This window comes from Podarcis muralis, chromosome 13 (assembly GCF_964188315.1).
Source record: "Podarcis muralis chromosome 13, rPodMur119.hap1.1, whole genome shotgun sequence".
Classification (NCBI taxonomy): domain Eukaryota; kingdom Metazoa; phylum Chordata; class Lepidosauria; order Squamata; family Lacertidae; genus Podarcis; species Podarcis muralis.
The window spans coordinates 31,377,534-31,385,186 of record NC_135667.1 but is presented as its reverse complement, the minus strand read 5'-3'; positions in this window follow the sequence as shown (position 1 = coordinate 31,385,186).

Genomic DNA, 7,653 nt, shown 5'->3' with positions numbered 1-7,653 from the left:
ATGCAGGAATAGTTTCATGGACACATGGACACATGTACCATGTACCCATCACAGGTGGTTATAAGGCAACTTCCTATGTTCCTAGCAGTCTACGCTGACTGTGAGCAGTCTTTCCCAGCCCTTCCTGGAGATGCCAGGGATTGAACTTGGGACTTTTGGCATAGAAAAGCACTATGCCACTGAGCCACAGCCCTTCCCTAGCTAGTATGCTATCATTTGTGCCTGAAAGAAAGACTCCAGCCCATCTCTTGGAAGGCTGAGGTCCATGGCAACCAGGAACTCATGAGATGGGGGCAGGAGGGTCTCAAGAAAATGGAAATAGAACAGCTCACCCTTTCCCCTGGGCTTTGTCTCTTTCACTGTGTGAAATCTAAACCATCCATGTATATCTGGGCAAACAGCAGTGCTGAAATTGCACAATGCCCTAGGAAATTGCACAATACATTCAAGTGTCCAACGAAATGTGCTTGGTGAGTTTCCAAGCCGTTTAGGTCTAGTCCTGAGAAATCCATCCTTTTTCCTCAGCTGGGTCATGGAAAAGATCCAAGAGCGTGGGTGACTGGTTAACACAGCGAAGGTGGGGCTGTTTGGGAAAAGCTGGTTTCGGAAGCTGGTTTCTTTTTTGTTTGTTTGTTTTTGGCAGAGTCCCAGACCCATTTAGCATTTACCGCCTGGATTTAGTTGAGAATAACTGTAACCAGAAGCGTCTTAAATACTCTGTGAGATGCAAAGTGGAGTCACCAGATGGATTTTGCATGTGGGAATAACAAGAAAGGAGAAGAAGAAAAGAAGCAAAAGCAAAGACTTGCTTGTTTTGTTTTTAAAGCTGTTGCTAAACTCTGGCGCTCTATTTGTTGGCTAAACGGGGTTGCCACCTTTTTCCATATAGGAATGACATAGCATTATCCTGCATGAATTTGTCTCATCCTCTTTTAAGGCCATTAAAGTTGGTGGTCATCACTGCCTCCAGTGGCAGCATGTTCCACAGTTTAACCAGTGTTGGATTACCAAATAGGCAGAGTAGGCACTGGCCCATGGGCCCTCATGCCTTTTAGGGGCTCCGTGACAACAGATCAAAATCATATTGATTTGATCTTGAAAGAAAATTACAAAACGTATTAGGAGATAATTTACGAGGGGAGGCCCCTGAAATTTCAACTGCCTAGGGGGATCCACAGGGGTTTAACCCAACCCTGAGTTTAACCATGCGATGCATGAAAAGTTACTTTATTTTATCTATCCTGAATCTCCCAACAGTCAGCTTCCCTGGATGTCCACAAGTTCTAGCGTTACGAGAGAGGAAGACCAGGTTTTCTCTGCCTGCCTTATCCATGCCATTTTGTGCTTACCAGTTTGGATATACTCCGGCAGCTTTACTTGGAAACAGGGCCGCTGTCTCTGGGACAGAAGTGGTTGTCCAGATCAGCTGGAACAATCTGATCTGGTCTCTAATCAAAAGACCATTTACCTATCAGCCGAACAGAACAAAAATATGAACAAAGAGAAAAACAAAGGCCACAAAAGAGGACAGAGACGTGCCTAGCATTTGTGTGTGTTAATTTACACGTTTAGATGCCAACTTTGAAATCATTAGTATAATAAAAATAGAAATACAATACATCTTACCATAGTGGGGAAGACTGTAAGCTGGTGACCTACTCTACTCGCCAGAGGCTAACGAATGACGGTCAACTTCAAAGCCTTTTCTTGCTCTTCCTTCCCTTCTTAGCGTTCTTTATCATTAAGCTGGACGTGAACCAGGGCAGCGCTTCCATAGGGGCTTCCGTTACATAGAGGACTGCCCTCTGTGAACTAGGCCACCTTGGCCACTGTAGCAGGAAGGCAAAGGCAGCAGTGAATCAAGGCAGCTTCTCCCTCAGGTGGCCTCAGGTGAGGGCATTGTAGCGGGCAGTTTGGACCTGTGGGATGCAATGGGCTGGGGCGTTCTTCCTGCACAAGCCCCATTGAAAGGACTTAAGCCCACATTCATACCTTACGTGTAAAGCATTCCCATGCAACTTTAAATAGCCATGGCTTCTGCCAAAGCATCCCGAGAGCTGCAGTTTGTTAAAGGTACTGAGAGTTGTTAGAAAAGGCCTATTCCCCTCACAGAACTGCTGTTCCCAGAGTTCCCTGTAAAGAGGCAGTGATTGTTACACCCCACCCTCTGATAAGTGTAGTCCTGGCAGGGGAATAGCAGGTCTCCCTCCTAATAACTCTCAGTACCCTTAAACTACAGTTCCCAGAATTCTGTGTGGGAAGCTTTCACTGTTTAAAGTAGTACCACAGTGCCTTTAAACTATGGTGTGAATATGGCCTAAGGGCACTAAGGAGCTTTCGCATAACTCCTATTCATTCCAATGCAGTGTGTGGGTGGGAATGCCCTAGTGGATTGGGCCCTGCGTCAGTTAGTTGAGGAAAGCTGCCGTTTGTACATTTTCTACCTCAGGCACCAATGCCTGGGAGCAGCTCAGAGCGGGAAACCTGGATGTGGGAAGGAACACAGTGAGCCCCAGGGTGTTCTCTTCCGAGAATTGTTTTCCAAAATGGCTCCCTCAGATAGCCAGAGATGGCCATGGCCTAAGACTTTCACTGCAACTCAAGCCTTGGGTAATCATTCTGAACAATGTGGGATTCGCTGCAGCTGGGCTGCTGTCCATCTCTGCATACTATTCTGGTGATGTGGGAAATGTAGCAATTGGCAAAGTGAGTGAAATGGGCTCTTGTCCTCTGGCTCCTATGAGTTGGGCCCTCAGGGAGAGGATGGCTCCTTGTCAGACATTACCACCATACCCCAGGAAGTAAATGGCCTGTGCCCCAGCAAATTGCGCACTACTGAGGGAGTAGCACCCTCATTCATTCAATCAGTCAAAATTCCCAGATTAAGAAAAATAATAATATCATGGCAGCGAACAGCAATAAAATTACATCCATAAAACAAATACAAAATGCACCAGAAAAATCAGATTTAATATTTCAACATAGCTAGATCACTCCTTGGGGGGAAGCATGGGTGAGCAGGGTTGCCAGAGCACTATGCCAATCATTTGCGGGTTCTTTTTTCAGTCAGCTGAGTCACCCAGAAAGTCTTCCAGAATCTTCTATCTCAGTTCAGCTCATCTGTTGGTGAATTCCCACATGGGAATAAACTCTTCACCCATTCCAGTTCTGTTTAAAAGCTCCCTTGATCAACTACATGTTTTCTGCGGCCCCCTTGTGAGGCTCAGGAGCCCAGTTGTGTCACCCCTTGCTTGCAGAGCTGGCAGCCTCTCATCCTTTTTTGAACATCTTCCATTGTTAAGTGTTCCCTCAGCCTCCTCTCACCACCTTTGGGCAGCTACAGATGCCACCCTGGTCCCTGAGCTGCTCTCCCTGCCCCAAAGAGAGGTGCCTTCTCACAGTGTCCCACAGCGGCCTGGGACTCGTCTGTCCATTCCCAACAGCAAGGGCTGGTGGACTGGCTAGCTGGGCTCCCTCACCCACTTGCTTGCTTAGTCCGAGGCCACCTCAGCTCCTGGCAACCAGCATCCCCTGACCAGCCCCAAAGGCACCATTCACCTGGGGAGCTTGTAGCCAGGGCTGCTGCAACAAAGAGCCATACATGCCCTTGGGAGGCAGAGACACAAGAAGGCATCAGAGGGAGGGAAGAAAAGAGGGACAGAGGCCAGTGTTGCCCATGGCACCCTGACCATCCTTCAAGGCACCCCAGGGTGTCATGGCACACTGATTAAAAACCACTGGCTTAAATTGTTTATTGAATAATTACTTCAACTTATACAACTACTGGTCTGAGGAAAATAAAGTAAAACTATGTAACAGATAATTATTTCTCCTCTTTGCTCTTTAGCCATCTGGGCAAAGTAACAGCCACATCACTTCTCTCCCCTTTGGAGTCTGTCTAATTAATAAGTATGTTGCTAAGGAAAACCTGTTGCTGGGGGAAGACCTGTTGTTGGGAGAAAACTTGTTGCTAGGGGCAAAACTATGCAAGGATCATTTCAAGTCTGCAGTACACTAACAAGGGTGAGTTATAAGCAGGTGTCAAAATTCCAGTAGGTGCCTTCCTTCCTGCTATTTACTGGAAGTGCATTCCAAAGGGCAGGTGCCACCACACTCAAGGCCCTGTTCTGAGTGGATACAAGATGAACCTCAGGAAATGTCACTCCTGAGGATCAAAGTGACCAGGCAGCAGTATGCAAGGCAGTGGGATCCTGGAGGCCCTAAATTGATCATGCCATTACATGCCCATAGGAATACCTTAAACCGGGCCTAGTGGTACATCAGCAGCCAATGCAGCTCTTTCAGCACAGGCAGGGCACCTCCTTCAGCAATTTTGCTGCAGCATTCTGCACCAGCTTCACCTTAGACATCTGCGCTACTTATCAGTGTGTGTGTGTGTGTGTGTGTGTGTGTGTGTGACAGAGGGACAGCCTCCTGCAGCCTCCAGCCCTGCAATCAGTTAATCCTTTCATTACTGATGCTGCTCCCTCAGATTCCTTGTTGTCTGTACGGAGATCGTGAACTTTGTAAATAAGAGAACAGAAGGCTGGGGGAAGGGACAGGGATAGGCTTTGGTTGTTCCCAGTCTCAGAGGCAGCTAGCCCTACTTTCCCCCTGGAATGCCATTTTTGAAGAGAAAACAACAAACGGGTCTTGAGGCACCTTGAAAACTAGCAGACTTATTATGCTGTCCTCTTTTATGTGCTACAGACAGTCCACCTCATCAGATGTACGAAGCCTTATCCCAAATTGCAGATACATAAACAGATGTCTGGGTGCACAGGAATATAAAAAGTGAAGTTAAAATGCAGAAAAGCACAGCCAATGGTGACTACCTACTGAGCAGTGGTAATTCACAAAGCAGTTTTTGATGACACAGACACCCTGGCATTGGTAACTGGCATATAATGTGTTAAGAGTCCTCGGTTGCATTTCAATCCACCAATGCCAGCGCTGGTTTCACATAGCAAGGACCTTTGCTCCAGGATTGCTGCTTTTAAGGTCATTTCCAGAGTGTCCTGGGAAGGTTGAACAGTTCCCCCGCAGTCTTTTGGATATTGCCATTTCTGAACTATGCATGGGAGGGCATCTTCCCTCTGTGCAAGAGTAGCTTTCGTGACAAATTACCAGCAACAGGGGTCCCTTCTGCCAGCCTCTCTGCATCTAACCCAGGCGCCTTAGGGTTTATCTGGGGAGCGGCATGTATGCAGTGATAAGGGCTCCTTGCCTTGCTTTGCATCCTCCTACTATTAGGTGTGCGGGTCACATTTGTGGCTAAAGCTCAGTTGCAATAGCAGTTGTATTAAACTCATTCAGCACGAGGAAGAAGAACAGCCTAATGCTTAATCTTTCCCCAGGACTGTCTGGACAGAGCTCCCACCCTGCTTCAGGGAAGACGAGACCAGACTGGTTTGCAGAGGGTGATGTCATTGACTGGCTAGACAAAGAGGAATGGTGGGAGGCACCAGCTGGGGAACCCCGAAGGGAAGAAGGCTAAGAGTCAGGGAGTTGGTGGCGGGACAACAATGAGTGGTCAGAGGAAGAAGACTGAGAGGAGCAGGTGTCAGAAGCTGAAAAGGTAACAGGGCTTGGTGAGCAGGGGGAGTCTGTGGCAGAAAGAAGTCTAGAATCAGAGACAGAAGCGGAGGCTGCAGGGCAAAAGGCAGAGATAAGTCAGGCTGCTGAAGGAGCCAGGGTCTTGCTGCAACAATCTCCCCTCCCCACTTGGCTCCCAAGACCAGAAGCGGTATGAAGAGGGAGGAACATACACAGATTTGCAGGGCTAGTCTCAGGTTGCTTGGAAGAACCTGGAAGGGGGCGATTTAGGCAGCTGTGGGAAGGCAGGGACCTCCAGCCCCTACAACTGCCCCTACAACTGCCTCATAGGGGCAAGACCTACTGATAAGAGCTACTGTGCCCATTGGGCTGGTGCTCTTGAGCTGATCTTGTTTCTTCTAATAAAAAGTTTACTTTATGTGATTTATTTATGGTACCAGCTCTTGACAGACAGGATACACATCTTCCCCAGAAAATCAGGTTTTGGGGGAGTAAGGAAAATGATGGGGAAGTGAAATGCTGAAGAATTTTCACAAGGGCTGTTCTTTAAAAATAAGTAAATCACAGACTGATATGCAAACATGAAGAACTGAATGTTAAGGTTGAAAAAATGAGGAACCGAAAACAGAAGAGATTTGCCCATCCTTAAAGCTTGACAAAACAGTCTGCCTCGAAGCAACCGCAGAATTATAGCTGCAGTGATTCCAGCTCTCCACACGGGAGCAGCACTTCACCTCTTCCAAAAATAGTGGTTTTACAAAATTTGTTCCTCTCCAGCTTTGCTAGATCAGAAATGATGGGCAATGACAGCTTGGGAAATCGGGGTGGGAAAATGGTTTATTATAAGGAGACACTTATAATAAACCAGACTGGGGCTTCACTCCTTATCAGATCACACCTTAGGGGGGGGGGCCCAGACATCCTTTCTATTTGTTGTATTTTTATATTCTGTTGAAAGCTGCCCAGCATGGCTGGGGCAACCCAGTCAGATGGGCACAGTACAAATAACAAATGATGATGATGATGATGATGATGAATCTATCGAGCCTTTTCTACTTTTTGCATCATAGCCACCAAACAACTGTGACACTTCCCCATTACAGGTTATCTGCTCCCCGCTCCCCACCCCCCACCCCAGTAGTGGCCACCTGCAAATCTCCAGACAAGCAAACACAAACACCTGCAAACTAGATGCCTTCAGGAAGAATCAATGATACCCTCCTGTTTCTTTCTTTGCCCCCAAGAACCCATGTACCTTGCCCCATGCTACAGTGCTGTATTCAGACCTGTGCAGCCTCAAATATCAAAGTTGGTCCATGGTGCTGGAGGGGAGATAAAGATCTGGGCCAAAGAAGGTTCCTCACTACTATACTGCTGGATCCATCTTTTACCTGTCCCCTCCCCCAAGGAAAAATTTTGTGTGTGTGTGTGTATTTCATCAGTATACCTGGGACAGAATGACCCAGGGGTGGGATTAGGAAAAGAGAAATAACCAGAGGGAATGGTACCCATAGCACTGTCTCACAATTCCAAATGTGCCAACAGCCCCCCCCCCCCAAGTTAGTAACCTCTGTTTGCCTATTTATGGACTAGCACTTGAGACCCTACCTAGCAGGATGCATGAATAGCTTCAGCATGAAAAACTTGAGGCATCCTTTTCAAGTATGATACAACAAACACAAGGGTGGGATCCTGGGTGCTTCCAGACCGATGCTATTTTCAGGAGGGATTCAGTCCCATAGCAACAAATACAGGCTGCACAGTTTAGTTGTTTGGGAGGTCTCCTAATCTCCCCCCCCCCCATCTCTGATCTCCTTCACACAACTAAAATCGCCAGAGTTCCCTGGGAAGAGGGAGTGGCTGTTAAATCAGTTTAAGTCTGTGGTGTGGATGTGCCCTAAATCTTCTGCACACGCACAAAAAAAAACTTACTAAAAGTGTACCTAAAGCACTTTAAAAAAAATCTCATTTATACTTCTTCCAAAAAAAACCCCACCACCTTTAAAAAGTAAAAAGTTAATGGGGTGAGGTAGAAACATAGTTAAACGAACAAAACTTAACACCTGCACCAAATAGTTCAATCTTGTTTATACAACT